A 25,103-nucleotide genomic window follows, 5' to 3' on the forward strand; every position below is an offset into this window, starting at 1 on the left:
TGTAGGGAGAGATTGCGTAATGTCACCGAGGATTGTTTAGGGAACTCTTTGGTTTTCTCGCTGGGGGGTGGAAACTCTAGACTTTCCATCTCTCACATCTACCAAGTGATGCGTGACTCAAATAATAAAGCCTCTGCACAAACTCTTTTAAAAGGTGGGAAAAGGTGCTTCATGTCACAGCTGATGCTGAACAGATCCTGCAGGAATGGATTAGGGTATGCAAAGCAGTGCCATGTGAAGTATGGAGGGAAAGGCATCTTCGTCTAATACAAGCGGCCATTTATGCTTTTACCTTTCCTCAAAAAATTGAATATGGCTTTTCTAAATGCTTGTCTGAAATGTGGGTTGGATAAGGCAGATCTGGTGCATTGTGTTTGGGCATGCCCACAGGTTCAACATTTCTGGGAGCATGTCAGATGCTGGATTAAGTGTACACTGGGATTCACCTTGACTCAGAAACCAGAGGTTCTTCTCTTTCATGTCTATGGAGAGACTACCCCTCCCCCCCAGGCTGTAGTAGATACAGCCCTAGTGGTATCATTGCGCTGTTTACTGCAAAACTGGTTGAAGGCAGAGGTGCCCAAGATGCATGAGGTCATGTCGCAGGTGAGGCGTTTTATGTACCTATATAAAACTGAGGAAGAGCAAAACAAAGATAAAAAGACCTAATGGTTTTCCAAGAGCTGGAGGATCTTTATTAAAAAAAGTTTTCCCCAGGATGAAATTAAAAACATAATGCAAACATTAAAAATCACAGATTGGTATATTTTGGAGGCACTTCACGGCACGTTAGGGGTGCTATCTCTTGAGGAATCAGCTGCGTAGGGTGAAAGGTATATGACACACTATAGGGTAACTTCTATTGAGATGTACGAGCTCAATTTTGGAAATGGTGATTATCGTCATGATTATTCGGGGGGGGGGGGGGTTGGGGATGGGGGCTTTTGGGAGATGTTTTTACTGTTATAAAAACTGGAAATTATTTATCACTAACTGTATTATACTTTTTTTGCTTACTGGTGGTACTAATAAAGAAATTTTAAAAATAAATTAATAAATAACACAATCAAAATCCTTTGAAATGTTTAACAGTGAAAGTAGGTGGGGTTTTTTTCAAAAAAATACACAATGAGAAGGAAACTCAAGACATTGGTACTGAACATTTGTTTTCAATACCCTTATGAAAAAAATAATATTTATTTAATTTTGATCTAAGAAAAATGTATATGCTAGGGAGCTTATAGATTGGACTCTGAAGCAATTTCATAATTTTATGTTGACGGATGATTCAGGATTTAACATGTTCCAGAGTGATACGCTCAAATAAAAAAGCCCATCATGCCTAGTGCCTACTGTACAAGCCTGTGGGTCCAGTGCTATATTCTAGAGTTGCTACAGTTGTTCAAGTGTATGTTCAGCATTGAGCAACAGTATGTTTTGAAAGAATTAGGTCACAGAAATAATTCAACAGATCAAGTCACCCGGTTAATAATACATTAAATAATGTTTTTTGCCGTGATGCCATGAGCAGTCTTCAAGAAGACAATGCCATCATGCATCTTGTATCACATACACGGCAGCTGGCTGTCTCAGAGGGCCTGTTAGCACAGCGCAGCGTTGCTGATGCTCTGGGGATAGGGCGCAAAATAGTCAGCCACTTCAAACATTCAAACCTGGCATACTCTCGCTTGCAAGATATTGAAAAGCAGCTTGGTCAACCAATTAAAAGGCTTCAACAAGACGTGCAGACTCGTTGGAACAGCACGTTTTACATGCTTCAGTCATTGAATGAGCAGAAACGGGCACTAGGAGTATATATGTCTGAGCATGAGCTTCCGGCCACTTTATCTGCAAACTACTGGAATCTAATGGAGAAAGTGTTACACGACTTGGCTCCCTTTGAAGAGCTGACACGTCCATTGAGTTCTGCGGATGCTTCTGCGTCAGAAGTTATTCCTGCTGTGACTGTGCTGCAGAGACTGCTATCAAAAGAGGATGACGACCATGGTATTAAAACAATGAAGGGCACTTTGCTTGCTGCTTTGCAGAAACAATTTTCGGATACAGAGCGCAATCCACTATACTACATAGCAACAATAATTGATGCAAGGTAATGCAGTAACTTTTAAATAAAGCTTTAATTTGCTCATAAATCTTGGGGGGGGGGAATGATGTGTTTCATCATGAAACACATCATTCCTCCCAACATTTATGAGCAAATTGTATATATATAATTTTTCTAGGTATAAAGATCGATTCTTTCCCAATGCTGACAGTGCCAGGCAGGTAAAATAAATATTTGTTGCTGAACTTCAAAAGCTTTCGGAAGACACAGCCACGCTTGAGGAAGAACCAGCTGTCAAAAAACCGCACCATGACAAGCCGAGTACCAGCCTGGACTGTGTTTTTCAGGAAATAGCAGATGAACATCCCTCTACATCTGTGAGCATCACTCCAAAAGCTGCTACTGTGCAGCTGTTAAGGTACCTAGAGGAAAACACTGTCTCACGCTCAGATAGTCCACTTAAATACTGGGCATTAAATAAAATACGTTTTCCAACTTTTGTTGTAATGGCGCAAAAGTATCTTTCAGCCCCATGCAGTAGTGTGGAAAGTGAAAGACTGTTCAGCTCAGTGTCTCACGTTCTGACCGAAGGCAAAAAAAGACTTCTAGCTGACCATGCAGAAATGCTTATATTACATAAATGGTTGATACACTGCCTCTTGTACTTAAACAATGTATGTTATAGTTCTGTTTTGGGCCTTTTGGTTGGTCAGTGGTCACAAAATACATTTGTGTGTATTTTATTGTTAAAATTGGTATCGGTAATTGGTATCGGTGAGTACTTAAATAAAAGTATCGGTACTCATACAAAAAAATGGTATCGGGACATCCCTACCGGGTACTTAACGGTTATTTAATTCCCTTATTCTGAATAGTTATGAATCAGAACTTTGGAGTCTACATTTTACTACAGTGTTAACGGTTAAACATGAAGGTTATTAATCCTGCGTAGGCAACCAGCATGGATCACTTTTTCTACTTTGCACTATAACAAGTCTAGAGTGTAGAATTCTAAAAACATGGTTTGGATTGTTCATATTCATGCATGTGCTGTGTAAAATTATGTATTGTCAATATTTATACAAATAAATATGTATCTAAATAAAAATATTTTAAAAAATATTCCAGTGTTGTTAGGTTTCATTTACAAAATTAATTTATTTTATTATGTTTTTTTTTTTTTTTTAATTGGGTTTGGGGCGCCAGTGTTGTGGTTCACGATGTAGCAAGTTGTGGACCGCATGTGGCCTTCCCTTGTCAAAAGGTCTTGTGCACTAAAAATTGTACTGGACTTATTGATGAACCTAATGAAAAAAATTTATTTTATTATTTATTTATTTTTGTTTGTTTTTTTGCTACGGATTAAGGTTCGAACATGGTGTTGTCTGTTGTCCTGGGAGGGATGGCTTGACTTCCGTGTTGACCTATCTACATGGTTGGGTCTGACTGGCGTTATACTCATCCGTGTGACAATCCGGTTTTGTTAATGAAGCCTGAATGACACATGTATATAGGGATAGTTACCTTTATATATTTTTAAAAAATATTGACAATTATGTAATGATAATTTGCACATGCAAAATATATATAGACACCGCTTTAAAAAAAATTATTAAAAAAATAAATGCTATATAATGTTCCTCATCAGTTTCAGAATTCTTATACTCCGAGTCATGTAATCAAATTTTTCGGTCTGTTTGGCGGAAGCAATGCCAGGACATTTACATTTTTATAATGAAGGATCCGTGCTGTTTAGTTTTTACAACATGCCCTTACCATTTTGCTTATTATTTCCAATTTTTATTTATTTTTTTGTGTGGTATCCACAATTATTTCTAAATAAATTTGATATTAGTTCTCAGTCTTATTAATTGAACTATTTTAATAATGATAACATTTTTGTTACTAATTATTTAATTGGCTCGATACAAATTTATATTCTTAGAACACAAAATTATTGTTTATTTATTTTAAATATTATCAATCCGTCAAGTTTATGTCAAATTTAAGAATAATGTATTTACGTTGAAAGTAGTTATTTCTTGTATTTATAGGTGAAACTTGATGTCTCCAATTGTTTTTATTTTCCCCCAAAAAATTGAATTAACGAATAATTGAGAAAAAAAAATTGAATTTTCTTTTACACTTAATGCTAAAAACTAATAACATTTTGCCGTCTGTCCCTGCAGAGTGAGTCAGGGCTATGTGTAGACCTTAAACTACAACGTTAATTAACCATATGCCTGCTGCTGGTTGTTAGTCAAGATGATTCTGAGATTAATGGTGTATTATAAGGCCTACACCAACCATAAATGCTGATATTATCCAATTGCTTAATAATTATGTGTAGGCCATATACTCAACGATTATCAAGGACTACTGCTATTATCAATATGCATTGAAGTTCTGTCTAGGACAAATAATGCCCCTTTTATATGTACCTGCAGGTGATGTTTGTCAGTCTACTGATGAGTTTGTGATGGAGTATAGGGGCCTTACTGTAACCTAATGTTTTGAAATTAATAAGAAAACTTCAATTAATCAAATAAAAACAAACACACAATATTTTTTTAACAGGAAATATTATTTTAACAATAACAAAATAAAATAAATTAACAAAAGTGCCTTAAGGCAAAGCATCAAGTTGTCCATGGAGTTCCTTGAGGGCCTCCATGTTTTGGCGGTGCTGCTTCTCCAGCACTGCCATTTGGTGGGAGTGCTGCAGACGGAGCTCCCTTATTTTGCGGGAGAGCTGCTCCCGGGACTGCCTGATCAGCGTGGCATACTGCTGATCTATGGCAGCCATCTTCTTTTCCAAAGATTTCAGTACTGTTAAAAAATAAAATAAAAAAAATTAGAAATATAGAGTCTTTACTCTTGAGTAAAATAGCCATGTATGGCGACTGTGGCAAATTACGACTGGGTTGGGAGGTCATTGGCACAATAACTTTATATTTGCCATAATTATTAAAAAAATTATTTAAACAATATTATATTACAAAACTAAGGATTGAAGTTGCTATATGCACTGTAGTAAACCAAAGGGGAGAATCAGGGATGCTCGGTATGTCTCAATGGGAATGTATGCCTCAGGGAGATAATTTACGTTAATCAGTACGTCTGGAATCAGCACACCTGTTTTGTTTCTGGGGTTTTGTCTTTAATATTGATTTTTGAACGGGTTTTGACCCCTTAGTGACCACCCATACGTGTGTTTACTGACTTAAACAAAGGTGGTTTTAGCTAAATGGCTGGCTTTAATCAATCATTACATGTACTTAAAATTGTGCATTAAAAACTATAACTTGTCCTGCAAAAAATAAGACCTCATACAAGTACTTTTATGAAAAAACTAAAAAGTTCTTGCTCTTGGACTGCAATTTAAAGAAAAATGTGCTTGGTCACTAAGGGGTTAATTAAATGGTTAATATAGACATTGGGTGGGACAGGTCTCACACTTACTCTATCCTATGTTCTCATAAGGGCTCATGCACACTGCAGTATTGCTTTTTCAGTGTTTTGCGGTCCGTTTTTAACGGATCCGTTGTTCCATTTTTCCGTATGCCATATACAGTATACAGTAATTGCATTGAAAAAATTAGGATGGGCATAACATTTTGAAAAGATGGTTGAGCAAAAACGGAACGGATACGGAAGACATACGGATGCATTTCCCTATGTGTTCCGTTTTTTTTGCGGACCCATTGACTTGAATGGAGCCACGGAACGTGATTTGCGGGCAATAATAGGACATGTTCTATCTTTTCATGGCACGGAAATACTGAAATACTGAAATGGAATGCTCACTGAGACACTTCAGTATTTTTGGCTGAACCATTGAAATGAATGGTTCAGTATATGTTCCGCATACTGAAATAAAAAAAAGGCCAGTATACTGAACGCAAAATACTGTCGTGTGCATGAGCCCTAACGGTGCTGTTAAAAAGGATGTTAAGATAAAGTGTGGACAGGCCATCCCAACACAGAACAATCTGAGAAGGGAACCAGAACGGTGACAGACTGTAAAGAGGGTTGCGATAGTACTGTCTTGTTACCCTGCTTGTAATGAACTGTAAGGCCTCGTTCACACTTCAGTGTTTGGTCAGTGATTTCCATCAGTGATTTGTGAGCCAAAACCAGAAGAGAAGCCTCAACAGACATAACGTATAAGGGAAAGATCTGCTCCTGTTCTGTGTTTAGAGCCGGACCTGGTTTTGGGTCACGAATCACTGATGGAAATCACTGACCAAACACTGACGTGTGAATGAGGCATAAGTGTGGGACTTTCTGTTATCCAATATAACTAAACTAATACGTGTGTGTGTGTGTGTGAATGAGTTTAAACAAGAAAAGCACATATTTACTCTGCTTGTGTGGGGTGGTGACTAGACAGTCATCATCCTCTTCCTCCTCTTGATTATCCTCCAAAATTGCTGAGGGGGGGGGAATCTTGGATGGCCGATAGTCCAGCCTCTTCCTCCTCCTCCTCATGTGGTGGTGCAGGGGCACTTGTGGGCCCTGAGGGTCCTGGCTGCTCTTCCTCCTCCCCCTCAGACGCAGACACCTCCCAGGAATCCTTCGTGGCCAGCCTGCGCCTGACCGAGGGAAGGCGAGCATCTATAATAACAAATTAGACTTATGTAAAAATTATAATCACAGATAATAAATGTAACGCAGCATTACATTACTTTTGTTTATTTCACCAACACTAAGTAATCATTGTACCTGGGCAGTGGGCATCCCGAATCTGGCGGATTCTTGGCAGATGCCGGCGCTTGAGATCCGACCACTTTTTCAGAATGGCCAGAGGGGTGTGTTTCCCTCCATGCACCCTTCTGAGCTCCTCAACAAGGTCATTGATGATGACCTTCTTGTCCGTGTGAGAACGAAGGTCATCATACCCCCTCTCTAACAGGCGCTGCGTGATTTAAAAAAAATGTTTTAATCAAAAACATTTCATAAAACGAATAATACGCAACTTTAACTTTAGCAGAAGTGGATTACGTCAGGCTATTCCAGAAAGTTGAACAAGCGGTCGGATCCGTCCTGCCGCTAGTTCACTTATGCCCCCAGAGAGTGGCGTAGCTAGAAATGACTTTGCCACACAGAAATTTTTTTAATGGGGGCAACCTACCTACCACAGAAATATTTTCACAACCCCTTCCTTTCATGCCACCCACATAACTGTGGCTAGTAGAGATCGCTCTCTCAGACCAGGCCCGACAGCTGTTCCATACATTTTCTACACTGTCTATACTGTCACTGTGTATAATTTCATTGTGTAATACTGTTGAGGGGGCCCTGAAAAAATATTTTAGTGCTCCTCCTCCAGGATGGGCCCCTCCTGGGTCAGGGCCCCCAAGCAGCCCCTCTAAATACGCCACAGCGACAAGAATGCCGATCCGTCAACATTTACTATAATGGTGGCGGCCAGGGGTGTAAGGAGGGGAAGCAGGAGACGCGTCTGCTTTACGGCCCTGACCCAGAAGAGGCCCATCCCACAGAAGGAGGAGGACTACAAGATTTGGTCAGGCCCCCTCGGCAGTATTACACAATGAAATTATGTAACACAGAGACAGTGAAGCAAACGGATGGAACAGACGGATGGGACAGCTGCCGGGCCTGCAGCTACACCGCTGGTGGCAAGGGAAAAGTTCCAGCAGCAGCAAGGCAGCACACGGCGAGAGGCAGTCTAACTAAAAGCTCTGCATGTTGTAGTTTAATTACAGGGAACCGCGTGCCGTGCGCTGCCTTGATGCCGCAGTAACTGACCACCACCATGTCATCATCACAACCACCAAACCAACAATTATTAATGTTTGAGAGTGAAATACTACACTTTAAGTTAATGTAAACATATAAAATCTAAATTGTATTAAAAAATTGTATGTGTGTGGGGTATAAGCTATTAGATATTGTCCATCTGAGGAGAGATGTACCTGTCTAGTGACGTGACGGTACGGTATGGGGTGTAAAGCTGGTCGCCTCCCCGTGGTGCACCCTGGGGAACGCTAAATGAACCAGCGAATATAGAATGTCAAAAATTCCATCTCCTGACCAACAGGACACTTATTAGAATCTTTAGACTCGCCATCCGCACACTGCGGCCCTCCAGCAAGCTGCGTCCCTATAGCTGTGGCAAAAATACAACTCCCATCAATCCATGACAGCCTACAGCTATCATCCGAAAGAAGGGCATAATGGGAGTTGTAGTTTAAGAACAACTGGAGGACCGCTGTTTGAATAGACTGCGTGTGTGTGTTTGTGTGTTGGGGGAGGGGGGTGGTCAGAGGGGGGAGGTTTGGTGGTATGCAGTGTGGGTATATTGTGTGAGGCAGGAAATTACAATTAGATGTGCAATGTGCATCTGATATAGATTTGTCTGCTATCCATACATAATGACACGTCGGCCACATGTATGTATGGATAGCATATAAATATACAGCAGATGCCAGTGAGATAGCGCTTTGATGGCAGACCAAACATTTGTCATATCAAAAATGCTTAACTATTTTTTTTTTTGTAATACAAATAAAATCAAATGTTATCTAGTATGAGTAGAGGTTAATGATTATCTGAAAAAAATATTACCTTTAAATATCAACAATACTTGTTTCAACCTATCATTTATAGCTAATCAAAGTAGGTGCTATGTGAATTTAACTGCCATCCGAAAATATTTTCCACATACAAAGACATCCGAAAAATTCAATTCAATAAACCTACATAAGAATATTCTTAAGATATGCCAAACAAGCGTGTGCAATAGAATGTACAATTTACTTATACTTACTATGATGAGAGTCTCTTCCTCAGCCTTCAGAAACTTAGTGGCCACCATCTTGCAATTCGCATGCAAACTGACGCACGATGGGACACGATGAGATTCAAGCTGGAACTGGTTACTTCCGCCGGGAGTAAATCATGCGCATGCGCATGAGCATAAGAACATTTCATTGCCGTTTAAACTGTGCATTTTACGAATATTCGTTATATTGCAGATACAGGTCCTTCTCAAAAAATTAGCATATTGTGATAAAGTTCATTATTTTCTGTAATGTACTGATAAACATTAGACTTTCATATATTTTAGATTCATTACACACCAACTGAAGTAGTTCAAGCCTTTTATTGTTTTAATATTGATGATTTTGGCATACAGCTCATGAAAACCCAAAATTCCTATCTCAAAAAATTAGCATATCATGAAAAGGTTCTCTAAACGAGCTATTAACCTAATCATCTGAATCAACTAATTAACTCTAAACACCTGTAAAAGATTCCTGAGGCTTTTAAAAACTCCCAGCCTGGTTCATTACTCAAAACCGCAATCATGGGTAAGACTGCCGACCTGACTGCTGTCCAGAAAGCCATCATTGACACCCTCAAGCAAGAGGGTAAGACACAGAAAGAAATTTCTGAACGAATAGGCTGTTCCCAGAGTGCTGTATCAAGGCACCTCAGTGGGAAGTCTGTGGGAAGGAAAAAGTGTGGCAGAAAACGCTGCACAACGAGAAGAGGTGACCGGACCCTGAGGAAGATTGTGGAGAAGGACCGATTCCAGACCTTGAGGGACCTGCGGAAGCAGTGGACTGAGTCTGGAGTAGAAACATCCAGAGCCACCGTGTACAGGCGTGTGCAGGAAATAAGCAACAGGTGCCGCATTACCCAGGTCAAGCCACTTTTGAACCAGAAACAGCGGCAGAAGCGCCTGACCTGGGCTACAGAGAAGCAGCACTGGACTGTTGCTCAGTGGTCCAAAGTACTTTTTTCGGATGAAAGCAAATTTTGCATGTCATTCGGAAATCAAGGTGCCAGAGTCTGGAGGAAGACTGGGGAGAGGGAAATGCCTGAAGTCGAGTGTCAAGTACCCATGTCAGCTGCTGGTGTTGGTCCACTGTGTTTTATCAAGGGCAGGGTCAATGCAGCTAGCTATCAGGAGATTTTGGAGCACTTCATGCTTCCATCTGCTGAAAAGCTTTATGGAGATGAAGATGTCAGTTTTCAGCACGACCTGGCACCTGCTCACAGTGCCAAAACCACTGGTAAATGGTTTACTGACCATGGTATTACTGTGCTCAATTGGCCTGCCAACTCTCCTGACCTGAACCCCATAGAGAATCTGTGGGATATTGGGAAGAGAAAGTTGAGAGACGCAAGACCCAACACTCTGGATGAGCTTAAGGCCGCTATCGAAGCATCCTGGGCCTCCATAACACCTCAGCAGTGCCACAGGCTGATTGCCTCCATGCCACGCCGCATTGAAGCAGTCATTTCTGCAAAAGAATTCCCGACCAAGTATTGAGTGCATAACTGAACATAATTATTTGAAGGTTGACTTTTTTTTGTATTAAAAACACTTTTCTTTTATTGGTCGAATGAAATATGCAAATTTTTTGAGATAGGAATTTTGGGTTTTCATGAGCTGTATGCCAAAATCATCAATATTAAAACAATAAAAGGCTTGAATTACTTCAGTTGGTGTGTAATGAATCTAAAATATATGAAAGTCTAATGTTTATCAGTACATTACAGAAAATAATGAACTTTATCACAATATGCTAATTTTTTTAGAAGGACCTGTATATCAGGTTTTAGAATATTCGTAATATTCTAAAAAGACGAAGTTAGAGCAATATAACGAATATTCTAAAAGACGAAGTTAGAGCAATATTACGAAGATCATAAAAGACGGAGTTAGAGTAATATTAAGAATATTCGTAAAATACACATATAATAGATTGTAATTGAGCTAATATACTGCAATGGTATTTTTTTTAATAGTGTACATATTTTACTAAACTTAAGTTCATAAGATGCAAAATAATTTTGAGGACAAAAAAAAAGGATTATAGCAACATGTTAGCTACGTTAAAATCTATATGTGTATTTTACGAAAATTCATAACATTGCTCTAAATTCGTCTTTTATAATATTCCAATCATTAAATAAGACGCAGTTAGAGCAATATTACGAATATTCGTAAAATACACACACATATAGCATAGCCATAGTTTATTAGTCATAGGAACATTGCCTAAGGAAAGGGGGAGATAATTCGCATAATTATTCGCATTTCCATGCGAATATTATTCGCGACATTGGAATAATTGCGAATATTCGATCTCGACGAATATAAAACGAATATTCACTCGAATATTCGCAAAATATCGCGAAATCGAATATGGCATCACTACCGTTTTTCAGCATTTCGTGAACAGCATTTTTTATGATTTAATGGGAAAATTTGTATTAGTGTATTTGGATGACATTTAGATTTTTTCTCCTGATTTCAAAACTCATAAGGAACATTTACGTCAGGTCTTGCTCATCCTGCGGGAGAATAAATTATACGCAAAACTGTAAAAATGTGTGTTTGCGGTTCCAGAAATTCAATTTCTGGGGTTTCTTCTCTCCGCTTCTGGTTTTCGCATGGACCCCGAGAAAGTCCGCGCTGTGCTTGAGTGGGAGCTTCCTGAGAATCAGAAGGTGCTGATGCGTTTTTTGGGCTTTGCCAATTATTACAGGAAGTTTATTTTGAATTATTCCTCTATTGTTAAACCACTCACTGATATTACCAGAAAGGGGGTAGATTTTTCTTTTCTGGTCGCTAGAGGCGCGTAAGGCCTTTTCTAATATCAAGGAGAGTTTTGCTTCCGCTCCCCATGGTACAACCTGATATTTCTCTACCCTTCATAGTTGAGGTTGATGCTTCTGAGGTGGGTGTGGGTGCGGTCTTGTCTCAGGGTTCCTCTCCTGCCAAATGGCGACCGTGTGCCTTTTTCTCGAAGAAACTCTCCTCCGCAGAGAGAAATTACGATGTGGGAGATAGGGAATGGTTGGCCATCAAGTTGGCTTTTGAGGAATGGTGCCATTGGCTAAAGGGAGCCAGACACCCTATTACCGTGTTTACTGACCATAAAAATCTGGCCTACTTGGAGTCAGCCAAGCGTCTGAACCCGAGACAGGCCAGATGGTCTTTGTTCTTTTCAAGGTTTAATTTTGTTGTCACGTTCCGCCCTGGGGTTAAGAATGTGAAGGCAGATGCCCTGTCACGTTGTTTTCCGGGAGGTGGGAATTTTGAAGACCCGGGTCCCATTTTGGCTGAAGGTGTGGTGGTCTCTGCTCTTTTTCCTGAATTGGAGGCAGAGGTGCAGGCAACCCAGTCAGAGGCTCCTGATCTTTGTCCTCCTGGGAGATTGTGCCTCTCGCGTTAAGACACAAGATTTTTAAGGAACACCACGATACGGTCCTTGCTGGGCACCCGGGGGCAAGAGCCACAGTGGATCTCATCGCTCTGAGATTCTGGTGGCCTGCGCTTCGTAAGTCGGTTGAGAGTTTTGTGGCAGCCTGGGAGACTTGCGCTCGTGCCAAAGTCCCTCATTCACGGCCATCAGGTCCTCTCCTTCCCTTACCCATTCCTTCCCGTCCTTGGACACATCTGTCCATGGACTTCATAACGGACCTGCCTCGTTCCTCGGGGAAGACTGTGATTCTGGTGGTGGTGGACCGTTTTAGCAAAATGGTGCATTTCATCCCTTTTCCTGGTTTGCCCAATGCTAAGACGCTGGCGCAGGCATTTATTGATCACATTGTCAAATTGCATGGTATTCCTTCAGACATAGTCTCTGATAGGGGCACGCAGTTTGTTTCCAGATTCTGGAAGGCTTTCTGTTCTCATTGGGGGTTCGGTTGTCATTCTCTTCTGCTTTCCACCCGCAGTCGAATGGCCAGACAGAGCGCGTCAATCAGAATCTGGAGACATATCTGCGCTGTTTTGTGGCGGAGGATTGGTGTTCTTTGTTGTCCCTTGCTGAGTTTGCTTTAAATAACCGTCGTCAGGAGTCCTCTGATAAGTCACCATTTTTTGGTGCATATGGGTTTCATCCGCAGTTTGGGACTTTCTCGGGAGAGGGGTCTTCTGGTTTACCTGATGAGGACAGATTCTCCTCGTCTTTGTCTTCTATTTGGCAAAAGATTCAGGATAATCTAAAGAGCATGAGTGAGAGATATAAGCGTGTGGCAGATAAGAGACGTGTGCCTGGTCCGGACCTGAATGTTGGTGATCTGGTGTGGTTGTCTACCAAGAATATCAAATTGAAGGTTCCCTCCTGGAAGTTGGGTCCTAGGTTTATTGGGCCTTACAAAATCCTGTCTGTCATCAATCCTGTTGCCTACCGTCTTGATCTTCCTCAGACTTGGAAGATCCATAATGTTTTTCATAAGTCCTTATTGAAACCTTATGTTTAACCCATTGTACCCTCACCTTTGCCTCCTCCTCCGATTATGGTTGATGGGAATCTTGAATTTCAGGTCTCTAGGATTGTGGATTCTCGTCTTGTCCGCGGTTCTCTCCAGTACCTCGTTCATTGGGAGGGTTATGGTCCTGAGGAGAGGATGTGGGTCCCAGTGACGGACATTAAGGCCACTCGTCTCATCAGGGCTTTCCATAGGTCCCATCCTGAGAAGGTGGGCTCTGAGTGTCCGGAGTCCACTCGTAGAGGGAGGGGTACTGTCACAACCAGACAGCTGAGAAGCTCTGACAGAAGCCTTACAGAACCTCCTCCTTGAGTTTTCTTTGTTTTGAATTTCAGTTCCTCATCTCGTTAGCCTCTCTCAGCTGTCATGTAGTTGGACTGATTGCATCCCTTTAAATTCCTCCCCATAATGCATTAGTGTGCGGCTTTTACAACTTCCTGGAGTGTGTGTGCATGCTGATCCTATCTTCCAGCCTTCTACAAGATAAGTGCTGTACATTTATTTGTGATTTTCTGTTTGCTGGATCCCAGGTGACCCTGACTCCCTCCGTGTCTAGTGTAGGGAGCCGGTGGTCGTGTCCCCTCACTATTGTAGGGTGTTCAAGTGGTATATAGTCGAGGTACGTGGATATGCGATCATCCACCATTGGGATTTTTGCTTCGGCTGAGCAGACAGGGAGAGAGCCAGGTCTGATGCATGGGTCTCCCTTTTGTTCCTTAGTTTTGGATCCAGTGAGTCATATAATCATTTTGCATGGTCTTGTTTCCTGTACACCTTCCGTGACAGGGGGTTGTAGTGTAGTGGTGTTTGGTGCTACTTATTACTGAGCTGCCTGTGTCCTCTGGTGGTCGATCCAAACAAAAGGGACCACCAGAGGACCAGGTAGCAGGTATATTAGACGCTGTTATCAAAACAGCATCTAATATACCTGTTAGGGGTTAAAAAAATCGCATCTCCAGCCTGCCAGCGAACGATCGCCGCTGGCAGGCTGGACATCCACTCGCTTACCTTCCGATCCTGTGAACGCGCGCGCCTGTGTGTGTGTATTTACAGGAAATCTCGCGTCTCGCGAGATGACGCGTACATGCGTGACTGTGCCTGGAGCTGCCGCCTCCGGAACGCGATCCTGCGTTAGGCCGTCCAGAGGCGGTTAAATACTGCAATTATATTCTGGGTTTAAAAAAATTCCCATTTTTTGCAAGATAATACATTTGCTGCCTTTGTTGCATTTGTGACAGTGAAATACAAACTTTAAATACTGCAGTTATATTCTGGGTTTAAAAATACACCCATTTTGTGCAATACCATACACATGGGGCCTTTGCTGCATTTGTCACAGTCAAATACAAGCTTTAAATACTGCATTTATATTCTGGGTTTAAGAAAAACACAAATTTTTGGGGGCGGAGCCAGCGCTTGATCCGGATGGACGTGTGAAGCGCTGCTCTCCCGTCTGCATATCCCTCTTAGCACTGTTTAATTAGCCTACTGCCGACTGAAATGGTGAAGATCGGGGGCCAAAAGCCCACAGACCAGCCTGGAGGTAACCGCTCCCAAAATCAAACTGGGGATATAGAAAAATTTATGAAAAAAGCCTCCGCTACACAAGGGAGCCGTGAGACCAAGATGGCGCCCGGCACCCCGCGCTCCGGACACAAGCAGCTTGCCGCATGCAGCAGTGAGAAGGTAGGAGACGAACTCACTGAGACGGAAAGCATGCCGATCACTAGAGCATTCTTAAAAGAGGCTCTGATAGAGGCTCTGGGCCCTATCAGTGTGGACATTTCCTCCATAAAAGAGGATCTGAGGCACATAGGAAGGAGAGTGGAGAGCTTAGAGGAGGCGCAGGCCACAATCCTCCAACACCAGAGTGAAGTGTCCTCCAGCATGTCTCTTGCGCAGTGCCATATCAACGCCCTATATACTGCCATAGAGGACCAAGAAAATAGGAGCAGGCGAAATAACCTGCGCTTTAGAGGAATACCGGAGACTATTCCAGCTGTGGACATTCCTGAAACAATTACTCAGATTTGCCTCAAGATTCTAGGCTCTGACTCAACGCACGAGGTCCTGCTTGAACGTGCACACAGAGCCCTCAGGCCCAAACCGCAGGCGAACGAGCCGCCTAGGGATGTCATATGTAAATTTTTACACTTCCCTGTGAAAGAGGCCATTTTGGCAGGAGCCAGGAACTCCAACTCCGTAGAATGGGACAACAACAGCATCGCCATTTATCAAGATCTGTCGCAATCGACCCTCAAGAAGCGTAAAGCTTTGAAACCCCTTACCGACTGGCTAAGGCAACGGAGAATCCTCTACAGATGGACTTTTCCCTTCGGATTATCCTTCCTCCATGAGGGACGCCGCATCCACGTTTCTTCGTTTGCAGACCTGGATAAAACCTATGACCTCCTTCAGCTACCTCCGTTGCCTATTGCAAACTGGGACATGGTCCAAAACCTCAACTCTCTTCCTGATTTACCCAGGACAATCCCCTGGGAGCCCCAACGCACACCAAAGCCTCAAAGAAGCAGCAGAAGAAGAGACTCCTTTTCCACCCCAAAACGCCTTGCATTGGCGGACAAGTAGCTGACTTCACCTTCTCACCCCCAGCTCTGGGTGAACAAGAAAAAATGTCTGATGGACGTTACTAAAGTTATGCCTTTGATAAGTATCTGAATTATTGACTATCAGCTATGTGCTGGGGGGGCAGCTGGGCTCGCCTTATATTCGGGCCTTGCTCCTCTCCTAGCATTGGACGTAGAGACAGCAGGGACCTCTCTCTTGAGATTTCCCATCTGTTTTGAAGCCAGTCTAGTCATGATCTGATTAAATGACCTAATTGTTGTTAAGTTGATTTTTCATATTCTACCGGCCCCACTGCACTGATGGGGTTAGGTGTAGTACTATTGCTTACTGACATCTTTTTGGGGCGGTACTACTGCACGCTTCCCCTGAGGGTTGATGATGGAGGCACCCTGACTCCGTCACTCTGCCCTTAATTGCAGTAAGGTAAACGTCCATCTATATGTTATCTCATTTACCAAGATGTTCCCCACCCTTTCTTCCATCGTTAGGACTGTAACAACCACCAAGCTGCAGTACCTTTGCTGCCATAGAGGGTAGTGCTTCTGGGTGTAATACCCTTTACCCCCCTACTTCATACTATCCCGGATAAGCAGGGTTATACCACCATGCCGTATCTGGATGTTATTCATTCATATTCTGCCTTTACTTACCTATTTCTTTTTCTTGGTTTCTGTTCTATTTGTTTACGTTCTGACAGGTACTCAAGGGAAATTCTAGCATCCTTTCTAATCCGAAACAGTGAAGCCCCTTTTGGATCCGCTCGTGGCCGCACTCTCCCCCTCACGATGTGTCTGGTTTGTCAAAACTCTTTTGCAGCGTCCTTTATAGCCTTTGGGCTTCTCACTTTATCAAAACAGTATGGCAGATTTTAAATTAGCCTCATACAATGTCAAGGGGCTGAGATCCCCTTCTAAGAGATGCCAGATCCTATCTCTCCTGCACAGAGAAAACTGTTCAGTGATCTTTCTTCAGGAGACGCATTTCAAACACAATAATTACCCCAATCTCTCCCACTCCAGGTATCCCTGCTGGTACCATTGTGGGGCTGGGGGTGCGGCCTCGAGGGGAGTTAGTATAGGCTTCCGCAGAGGCCTACCCTTTCAATATAAGTCTCATATGCAGGATCCAGAGGGCCGGTATTTGATCCTTAAGGGTCAGGTGGGACTATCCATGTTCACATTTGTGAACATTTATGCCCCAAATACTGACCAACTTAGCTGGCTCATTGATATTTTCTCCATGATTGAGCAATATAGGGAGGGCTTCCTAATTGTCGCAGGAGACTTTAATGTTGCCTTCAATCCTTTAATAGACACGTCATCTAAAAAATCACCCTTCTCTGCTAAGACCCTTAGACTGCTGCACACGAAGCTGCACAACCTGGGAATTATAGACGTGTGGCGGTGTCTCAACCCAAATGTAATTGACTATTCTTTTTACTCTTCTGCGAATGACTCCTATAGCAGAATTGACTACATTTTAGTCCCGAAGGAGAAACTACAATCCTGCTCCCTACCCAAAATAGGAGACATCACTCTATCAGACCACTCCCCAATTTTTTGTAATATATCCCCGGGGAAAGGAAACGCCAGACAACCAAATTGGAGATTCAATGAATCTTTATTGAATAACTCCAAACACACAGCCCAAATTACCTCTTACTTAGAAGAATATTTCTTAACCAATAATACCCCAGAAATAGCCCCCCAAGTTATCTGGGATGCGCATAAAGCGTATATACGAGGCAGACTGATCAGTCTCTGCTCTTTTCTAAAGAAAGAGTCGGAGAAAAAACTTAACACCTTGCTTTCACAAATTCATCAAATAGAAAAAGCACATAAGCAATCTCTAATGGCACAGAAATTATCGGAACTTTCTTCTCTTAGAACTCAACTGAAAAATCTTCTGAATGAGCGCTCAGCTAAATTCTTTCTGTCCGCTCAACAGAAAATTTATGCCCATGGAAACAAAGCTTCCAAATATGTCATGAGTCGAATCAAACAGAGACGAAACTCCCGCTATGTTCAGTCCATTAAGTCCTCCCAAGGGGGCCTTCTATTTAAGGCGGAAGAAATTGCTGAACAATTTAGACTATTTTACCAATCTCTATATAATCTCCGTGCCCCAGATCTTCCTAATCCTTCCCTAGATAAGGAAAGTAATATCAGTTCCTTCTTAGAGACCCATAACCTTCCCACATTAAACTTGGCACAACAAGAATCCCTGTCCACACCGTTCACTATCCTGGAACTAACTGCCGCGATTAAATCTACCCCTAGAGGTAAATGCCCCGGCCCAGATGGTCTCCCCATAACTTATTATTCGGCCTTTCAAAGTATCCTGCTACCCCACCTACTCCCTATTTGCAACTTATCACTGTCCAATCACCCACTCTCTTCCGACATGACCAAAGCAGTCATTACAATAATCCCTAAAGAGGGTAAAGTCCCCACGCTCTGTCCCAGCTACCGTCCTATTTCTCTACTTAATGTAGACCTTAAACTTCTAGCCAAAATGCTGGCCACTAGGCTACAAAATCTTCTCCCGGAATTAATTAACCCTGATCAGGTCGGGTTTGTCAGAGGAAGGGAGGGTAAGAACAATACCACTAAATTCCTAGATGCCCTGTTTTATGCTAAACATAAATCCTCTCCATTGGTCCTTCTTGGCACGGACGCCGAGAAGGCATTTGATAGAGTTGACTGGACCTATATTAGACTAGTCCTGGCTAAATTTAAAATTCCAGAGCAGTATATCAATTCTATGTTCTCTATGTACACCTGCTCCTCGGCGTCCGTGTCAGTGAATGGTCTTCTTTCCTCCCTCTTTCCTATTAAAAACTGAATGAGGCAGGGATGCCCCCTCTCCCCACTCATTTTTGTCCTTGTAATGGAATCCCTTCTTCAAGCCCTCAGACAGGACAGTGAAATTAGAGGTCTGAAAGTGGGGAGCCGTGAATTTAAACTAGCAGCCTTTGCCGATGACCTTCTGATTGTCACCACTAACCCACAGAGGTCCATGCCCAAGATTCTCTCAACACTCAACCTTTTCGGCTCCCTTTCCAATTTTAAGGTCAACCCCTCTAAATCCCAGGTCTTACATATAGGCCTCTCCCCTGCCACTATCGCCTCCCTCCAAATTAACTCTCCTTTCAATTGGCAGACCCAACAATTAACCTACCTAGGGATCAAGCTATCCCCCCACCTGCCCGATCTATTTCATTTGAACTACAAACCCCTTCTAGTCTCCATGACAACTCAGATGGACTCCCTAGACTCTCCCTACCTCTCATGGTTCGGTAGAAAGAACATCTTCATGTCACTGATCATGCCAAAACTTACATATATGATGCAGGTTCTCCCTATTGATATTCCCGGGTCATACTTTGCATCCTTAAACAAACACACCCGTAAGTTCATTTGGCAAGCAAAAAGCCCTCGTATATCTTTTGACATCTTGACCAAATCTAGGAATAGAGGAGGTATTGGCCTCCCTGATCCAAAATCATATATGCTTGCTATCCAGCTTTCTAGAGCCATTGATTGGATCAGGGAACCCTCCTATAAATCCTGGCTATCATTGGAGACTGCTCTCCTTCCCTCCTCTCCTAGGGCCCTCTTGCTGGCCGACAGACCACCCCCGACCCTAAGCTCAATACCTAACCCTCTTATACGCAATACCCTAAGGACCTGGGGGGGTTTCTCGGCCAGCTTTGGGGCTCCGACGCCTTTTGCCTCACTACTGCATGTAAAAGACTTAGTTGATTTGGCCCCTAAAGAGCTGAAAGAAAGCTGCCCGCAATGTATCAGGAGATTAGAGATCCCCATTACCCAGTTTTTAGACCCAGACGGCTGTTTACTCCCTGACTCGGAGATATGCACAATTCTGGGGACACAGATCCACAACCCCACCTTGCTACGCTTTATTAAAACGGAGCTACTTAGTAAGACGAAAAGCCCCCCCCCCACCAGAAGATTCAAACTGGTTTGTGGAAATTATAAATAATAAAAGATACCCGCCTAAAGCTATCTCCAAGATATATAAGCACTTGAAGTCCCCTGCCTCTTTTATTAAACCAGCAGTGGTGGGCAAGTGGGAAAAAGATCTTCAGAGGTCCCTAACACCTCAAGAAACCTCTAAAATGCTGATTCTTCCACACAAGATATCTAGATTCATACGCATCCAAGAAAATAGCTATAAGATCCTTATGCAATGGTATAGGACCCCAGACAAAACCTACAGATATAACAAAACAGCCAGTGATCTATGCTGGAGATGTCTCGGAGTTAAGGGAACCTTTATACATGTATGGTGGGCATGCATCTTGATTAACCCATGGTGGCACAACATAACCCAACTATGTAACCAGATTTGTCAGTCATCTCTCACCTGCTCTCCTGAATTGGTCTTATTGTCACTCGGAATGGAAGGCCTGGGCCCATATAAAAAAGCTCTTTTTACCCTCCTGTTAGCAGCGGCTAGATTACTGTTACCAACCCTTTGGTTATCATCTGATATCCCTAGTATTGAACATTGGTCCAATAAAGTTGATCAGATATATAGGCTGGAGGAGATTTCACATTGGGAATCGCATTCTAGACCCTCTTTCATTAAAACAAGGCTACCTTGGAAGCAATACAGAAATTTCCCTTAGACTTCGAGATTAATAGCACTCTTCTATTGCCCTATCTCTCCCGTCCCTCTACGGAGTGCGCCTATTTACCCATTTTAACTTATCCACCCCCCCTCCTCCCAATTACTAGCTCTCACTATAGACACCCATCCTATCAACCCATGAGACTGGATTTATAATGTCATCTTAGTAAGGTTTACATGACTCATTATTCTTTTGCCAATACCTGTCTTGTTGGGCTTAACCGCCCTTGTGTTAATTGTAATTGTGACATTTCGGAATATGTGATTTTCGCCTCTATTTGTGTATACTTTACTCATTGGAAATATCTTTGCAATGGAAAATTGAAAACAATAAAAAACTTTCAATTGAAAAAAAAAAAAGAAAAACACCAATTTTTTGCAAGATAATACATTTTGGGTCCTTTGCTGAATTTGTGAACGTCAAATACAAACTTTAAATAATGCAGTTATATTCTGGGTTTAAAAAATCACCCTTTTTGGGAAAGATACTACATTTTTGGTCCTTTGCTGCATTTCTGAGAGTCCAATGCACGCATTAGATAATGCTGTTATATTCTGGTATTAAAAAAACACCCATTTTGTGCAAGATAATACATTTGTTGCATTTGTGACGTTAGATACTGCTGTTATATTCTGATATAAAAAAAAACACCCATTTTTTGCAAGACACAAAATTTGCGGCCTTAGCTGCATTTCTGACAATCCAATGCAAGCGTTAGATACTGCTGTTATATTCTAGAATTTTAAAAAAATTACCCATTTTGGGCAAGATAATACATTTGCGGCCATTGTGGCATTTGTGACAGTCAAATTACAAACTTTAAATGCTGCAGTTTTATTCGGGGTTTAAAAAAACAGCCATTTTTTGCAAGACCCTACATCTGGTACTTTTGCTGCATTTGTCACAGTCCAATACAGTACAAGCGTTAGATACTGCTGTTATATTCTGGTATTAAAAAAACACCCATTTTGTGCAAGACCCTACGTCTGGGGCCTTTGTTGCATTTGTCACAGTCAAATACAAGTGTTAGATACTGTGGTTATATTCTGTTTTTTTTTTTTTAAAACACCCATTTTGTGCAAGACACTACATTTGGGGCCTTTGCTGCATTTGTCACAGTCCAATACAACCAGTCAATACTGCAGTTACATTGTTGATTGACAAATTACATTTTTTTGTGACCGTGAAGTAATTGTTAAAAATTCTCCTGTCACACTGTTGTGTGACCTCAAGACATTTTTCCTCTTTATGACACCGGCACTGCCTTGCTCTCAGTGAACTTAATTGTTGACTATTGGCGGTTACATTGTCGTATAACCTAAACCATCTGTTAGTTTGGTGGGTGAACGCAAAGAATGAGGAGAGCGTCAAATAAGGGACATGGCCCCAGTCGTGGTGCTGCTGGTGGAGCTCCTGTTGCAGGGAGAGGACGTGGTCGATCTGTGCCAGCTACACGCACAAGTGAAACACCTTCCTCAGGTGCGAGTAGGCGACAGAATCTTCAGCGTTATTTGATAGGGCCAAATGCAGCTCTATGAATAGTGAGGCCAGAACAAGTACAGGCGATAGTTGATTGGTTGGCTGACAGTGCCTCCAGTTCCTTCACATTGTCTCCCACCCAGTCTCCTGCTGAAAGATCAGAGTTGGCACCTGCAGCCCATGGCCATCAGTCTTTCACCTCACCCCCTTGCAAATCAGCCAAGCAGTCTGAGCCCCAAGTCATGGAGCAGTCTCTTCTGGTTTTTGATGTCTCTGCTAGCAGAAATTTGCCAAATGTTGCGTGTTATATTGCATCAATAAAGAATTTAAAACAGGCATGTTAAAAATAGTAAAAAAGAAGGGTCATATGGAGATACTCTTACCTTGAAATAAGTTTTCTTGCAGAGCCTCAATGTCAAATGATTATGCCCTGTGGTGCTCTGCCCACATGTATATATGCAGATCCTGCCTGGGTTTTCTTACCATTAGCATATGCAATTGGTGGTGGCGGTGATACAGCCAATCACAATCATTTTGTTTCCTGAAAAGAGATGCTATAGAATATTGATAGATACTGCGTAGTGTTTGCCGCAGCTGTTGCTGCGATACCAATTGTTTTTGTGTTTTTTTTTTGGTACTAACAACCTTTTATTTTACATCATTACAATTTACAAATTCAGTTAGGCTCATTCACCTAATATTCCCCAAAAAATTCAAGATGAAAAAACACACGTAGCACAAAAAAAATCACTCTACGTTTCCATTTACGGGTCTGCTTTTTTCTTAGATACTTCTATTTCTTGTCCTTTTTTTTTTTTATTAACATCCTTTATTGTTTTCTGAACCAAATACATAAATTCACATAACAAACAGTTTAAGTCTACAAATGTAATTTTGCACCAATTCACGTAGTTGATTCTTTTAACCCCCCCCCCCTATAATTCACTGCTGCGTGATCCGCCCATATTTTTATATTTCTATTCTGTTTCCAGAATTTCCACTTTAAGGGTTTTTGGGGCAAAATGAAAAGCCTGCCCCTTCTGACTAACGTTGTTTTTCCGGTTTCCTTGCTATTCTTCTATAAACATCGATAGTATCTACCCGGGCCCTCCATTCATGAAAGCTGGGGCTGTTCTTTGTACCCCAGTACTTAACGATTAAGGCCTTTGCGACCATGAAGCAAATAGTTTTTGTGTTAACTCTGCTATAGACAGATCCCGAGAAAATTAACACATCTCAGGTTGTCACAGCTGCGACCTGAAACTCATGTGTCGGGTCTAGTAGGAAATGAAAAGTTTGATTTGGACCGTGAGTTTCAGGTAAGTTATTTCAGGTTTTTAATTCAAATTCAGTGTGTTGACTCCAGTGTGGTGGGAGTTAAATTACACTCAGGCTCTCCCAGGGAGTTAAATTACACTCAGGCACTCACAATGGAGGTAAATTGAACTTACTTTTCGTAGACATGCATACACTGTAAGCTGTAAATGAAAGGCTGCAGTTATAAGAGCGCTTTTAATTTACATGGTATAGCATTATAATTAAATGAATAAAACTTTTTAAAATGATTTAAATTTTGTCATCCTTGATTTTTTATCATTGCTATTATAATTGAAAGAGGCCCGGCCGTGTAGTATACGTCTTTTGGACATGTCCGGGCATGCCAATATATAAAAGGCAGATCAAAATGATATCAAAGTGATATCAAATCACAAAATTAGATAAAAGTGGTATAAAACTGTATCAAAATGTTATAAATGGGATATAAAGTGTTAATAAAAGCTTATCATTTGATAAGGACTTATAAAGTGATGTAAAAAGCTTATCATTTGATATAAAATTTACATTAAACCATATAAAATGATATGAAAATCATATCAAAGTGGGAGGCATTTAGGCGTGGTTTGGGGCGGCGAGAGGAGATAAATGGGCAGATATGGGCGGGGTTAGGGCGTTTCTGGGAGGGGTTATGGTGTGAAAAGGGGCGGGGCACCTGCCACTTTGAGTTTGACGAGACATGTCCCACTATACTACTTGTATCTAAGCTATAGGATGGCTATATGTACCTAAGTGTCCCGGCCTTTGGTGTGCGCTGTGACACCTATGCCACGCTTGCTGTTGCCTGTGGTAACGTTTTGCTGTTTCAGCATGCGGGGGCAGTGTCACAGCCTTTGTGGTGTGTGCCGTGACATGGTTGCCTTGCATGTTGTTGCCTGTGCCAACGTGTAGTTTTTTATGCTGGTGTGTGCACTTCCTCTTTCAGTTGTTTCCTCCTCTGTCCAGTGCTAGAGTGGTTAACCACCTTGTTGGGCGTGGTCACTAGGTGCTTCATCTTACCTGTGGCTAGAGAGGCAAGGAGTCAGTTGTACCCCAGCCATGGTGTCTGTTGGAGTTATACTCCTGGTCTTCATGTTTTATCTCCCAGTGTGAGGGCCTCCTAGTGGGACATCGAGGTCTCCCGCGATGTCTTCCCTCCCTTACATGCGCTGTATGTTTGGTGTGGGGTTATGATTTGGTGTGTTGTAATTGAACCACAAGCCTGTATGCAGTGCCGCCTGGGGCTGCCATGCACCTTGCGGCATGGGGTTCCTAGCGGAGTCTGGTGTGCTGGATACCTATGTGAGTTGCTGTTATGGTGTCCTATTTGGTGTTAGGGCTTCGGTACGTATTTACGGGTTCCAGTCATGGTGGCAGCAGCAGGTAAGTGTGTTGTCTTGTTTTCTTACCTGCTGATTCTCTTGCTGCATATGGTCTTTTCCTTTCCCTGCTTCTAGGCCTTTTGAGACTCCTGTTCTTCCATGTCCTGGAAGAACTGGGCGCCTCTCCTCAGCTCCTTTGTGAGGGATTCTCAGGGTGACTCAGCGCCTCAGGTATCCAGGGTATGAGCCGGCCTACCAGTCAGGTCCGCTCATACGGTGAGGAGTTAGGGCTAGGTATAGGGATGCATTAGGAGGTGACCTGCTCCCTTTTCCTTGTGTTCAGGCCTAGTTGCTTTCATTATCCCCCAGTCATCGTACGGTGGGAGTTTTCCCCTCTCCCCACCGTGACACTATGTCC

The sequence above is a fragment of the Bufo gargarizans genome, chromosome 4 (genome assembly GCF_014858855.1).
Source record: "Bufo gargarizans isolate SCDJY-AF-19 chromosome 4, ASM1485885v1, whole genome shotgun sequence".
Lineage (NCBI taxonomy): Eukaryota > Metazoa > Chordata > Amphibia > Anura > Bufonidae > Bufo > Bufo gargarizans.